We start from the raw sequence: 3,818 nt of genomic DNA, 5'->3' as shown, positions 1-3,818 counted from the left end.
AAAATCTCTTTTGAACTATCATACCACTAGTGGACTTTAATCGGGATTAAACGGGACCCAGTTGACATCCCTAGTTGAAAGGGAGTGTACCACTGCTATATTTAAGTTGCCAAGGCATCTAAGCAGTTGAAATAATATGAGAAAGCACTTAACAGTGTGGCCTCATATAAACTATGAAGACAGTCTTGTGATGAAGTTCAGAGGAAAAGTTAAGGACTCAAATGAACTAGGCATGCATTTCTTTACGATAGTACAACATGCACTGCTGACATATTGGCCAACTCAGGTATAGCATAACAAGTAACAAACAAGCATTTGAATCAAGCAATACAGGAAAGCAGACAACTGAACTATTTGTTATTATGTAGGATTACAGGTTGAGGGCACAAGCCAAGAAAGTAGCCCACACGCATTACATTTCACATGTACTAAAACACACTGGCTTACCATATGTTGTTGTGAAGCCTCGCTGCTGTTGCAATGTTCTTTGAAGATATCGTCAGCATCCCGTGGTTGCAAATCTACTTGTCGTAGTTTATTCTGCACCCTCTATTTAGGTAAAATTAATTTTAGTCACATGCACTGGTTCGAATTGATCATCAATGGTTCATCTAAACTAATGAAAGAAGGGTGTGTGTGCATACACGACAATATATCTGCTTCCCTCTATTTTTATGCTTGTTCGAGGTGCCAGCCCCAAAAGAACAAATATTTTTCTTGATGGGGTTGGCAGCTCCATAATTAATAGAAGCATCAAATTAGTCATGCAACTTGGGAAGATCAAGAACACACAAAAAGTAATGAACATAGGCTCATAGCAGTGATGTAATAGCTAGCATCAGAAAATGTAGGGTAAAACGAACAAAAACCAGCGGAACCACATGCTAGTTTGCTCATGTGTAATTAAGCATAGAGAACATGAAGCAGTCTAATGGAACCAACATGTGGCATCAGAACAACAATATTATCATAAATATAGCATGCAAGAAGTAAAATAGCAGGCATTGATATCTAGGAAGTACAGTAATACTTGGGACAAAACTAAAGCATATTAACTATATGTGCACTGGTATGTAATTTAGCACATGTAACATGTTCACTACCAGAAGTATGGCCCTACAGGTGCAAGTAGAATAACGCATCTCATGAAAAACTGAATGATTCCCTGAAGAAATTCAAAGGTGCGGTGCTTCTGCTAAGAAAGCACCACTAGGAAAATGCTTATACATAGAATTTTACCAGTAGCGTTTGTTTGTGTCCCTACGCTACTGATAATTACCAGTAGCACTGGGTACAAAGCGCGCTACTGGTATGGCATAGCAATAGCGTTGGTTTCTTTTAGGCACGCTACTGGTAAATGTGCCACACCACACCACCAGATCAAAAAATATTAGTAGCGTGGATAGTAAATCCCGCGCTACTACTAAGTGAGTAGTTATAGGTTGTGTTCGGACTGTGAGATACCGGGTCAGATTTAATTCTGAGGAAAGTGAGCAATTCACTCCTACTAGGGGCTTGCGTCAGGGAGACCCCTTATCCCCGTACCTTTTCTTGTTGTGCATTGAGGGTCTTACCTCCCTGTTGTCGCATGCAGAGTGGAGTGGCGAACTTAAAGGAGTACAAGTTTGTCGAGATGCGCCAACAATATCTAATCTTCTATTTGCTGATGACTCCCTGATCTTAATGCATGCTACGTCAGGCAACGCTAATTGCTTGAGACGGGTTCTATCGGATTATTGTAAGGCGTCTGGGCAGTTAGTGAGCGAAGACAAGTCAAGCATTTTCTTTAGTCCGAGTATCGAGCCTGAGGTTAGAGAGGAAGTGTGTACAATTTTGAATATAATGACAGAAGCTCTGACGGATAAATATCTCGGATTGCCAGCCATTGTTGGGGCAGACAGAAGTGATAATTTCCAGTTCCTGATTGATAGAGTGCTAAAGAGATTGCTTGGATGGAAAGAGAAAAATCTGTCCACGGGTGGAAAAGAGGTGCTTCTGAAAGCGATTGCGCAGGCGATACCATCATATGCGATGTCTGTTTTTAAAATCTCAAAACAAATCTGCAAAGGGATCACAGACGGTATGTCGCAATATTGGTGGGGCGATGATGCGGATCAAAGACGGATGCATTGGCTTGCTTGGTGGAAAATGTGTATCCCAAAGAAATTTGGTGGAATGGGTTTTAGGGATATCCACTGTTTTAACCTTGCCTTGTTAGCTAAGCAAGCATGGCGACTAATTGAGAACCCTGATTCTCTCTGTGCTACCATGTTGCGTGCAAGGTACTTTCCATCAGAAGATTTGTTGAACGCGGAGTTGAAGAAAGGGAGCTCTTTTACATGGCAGAGTATTTGGGCTGGGATTAGTACATTAAAACGTGGTCATATATGGCGTGTAGGAGATGGAACTAATATTGATATCTGGAAAGACGAATGGATCCCAAATAGTGCATCACGCAAAGTTTTAACTAGAAGGGGTCAGAACATCTTTAGTAGGGTGAGCAACCTTATTGATCCTATCACAAATCACTGGGATGTGGATTTAGTGACGCAGACCTTTTGGCAAGTGGATGTTCAAAGGATTCTTGCTATACCTTTATCATCTTCTGGCATGCAAGACTTTGTTGCTTGGAACCTGACTCGTACAAACATCTTTTCTGTGCGCTCAGCTTATTATGCAGAATGGGAGGGCCAATATGGCCAAAGGTTAAATAGAGGATATCAAGCTTTTGGTATCAAACCACATCCAATTTGGGATAAAATCCGGGGTCTCAAAGTGCCTGCGAAGGTAAAAATCTTTCTTTGGAGAGTTATGCATAATACTATTCCTTGTCGGGTTGCTCTGGCGAATCGTCATATTAAAGTGAGCGGGCAATGCCCAGTCTGTGAGATTGGAGCGGAAGATATTAAGCATCTCCTGTTCAAGTGTAGCCGAGCAAAGCACGTACGGCAAGCACTGGGTATTGATGACTTAATTGAGAAATTTTGTCTTGCTCATCACCCTGGAGAGTCTATTCTAGAGGAATTGTTGTACTCAAGCCCTGGTCAGTCTATGATTTTGAGACAAGCCCCATTGGCAGAGCTTGTTGCAGTGGCATGTTGGTATTTATGGTGGAAAAGAAGGCAAATTAGTCGTAATATTCAGGTGCAGTCCCTAGAAAGATCTGCGATAGCAATCAAGGTGTTATCTTCAAACTTCAGGTCTGCTACCGTTCCTAATGCAAGGGTGAGAAAGGAGAGATGGGCTCCTCCAACAGGTGATCGTGTCAAGATAAATGTTGATGCTTCCTTTGACCCAGACTTTCTGAGGGGAACTACGGGTGCAGTCATTCGTGATAAAAAGGGGAAGTTCATTGCCGCGTGTAATGCACGTTTGGATATGGTTCAAGATGTTTTGTCGGCTGAAGCTTTGGCGCTCAAACACGGCCTGTTCTTAGCTAAATCCATGGGTTGTAATAGAGTCGTTGTGAGTTTTGATAATAGTGAATTAATAGAAATTATGAAGAACGAGAGGCCCCCTACAGGTATTGCTGCAGCGATTTATCATGATTGTTTTTCTATGGAGTCAGACTTTGTTAGGGTTAAGTATGAGCATGCGAATAGGGAAACAAATTCTGTAACTCATGAACCGGCCCAATTAGCTAAATTCCAGACCAGTAGGGTCTGGATGGATGATCCTCCCTCCTCTATTGTACCTCTCATGGTGAATGATGTAACATTATTATCATTGAATAAAGAGGTCTTTTTTGAGGTCAAAAAAAAAGTGAGTAGTTATAGCGCAGGCGATACACCCACGCTACTACTCATGCCAAGCGACCA

This window comes from Triticum dicoccoides, chromosome 2A (genome assembly GCF_002162155.2).
Source record: "Triticum dicoccoides isolate Atlit2015 ecotype Zavitan chromosome 2A, WEW_v2.0, whole genome shotgun sequence".
Taxonomy (NCBI): Eukaryota; Viridiplantae; Streptophyta; class Magnoliopsida; order Poales; family Poaceae; genus Triticum; species Triticum dicoccoides.
The sequence above is the reverse complement of the archived record's forward strand: the minus strand, read 5'-3'. Positions refer to the sequence as shown.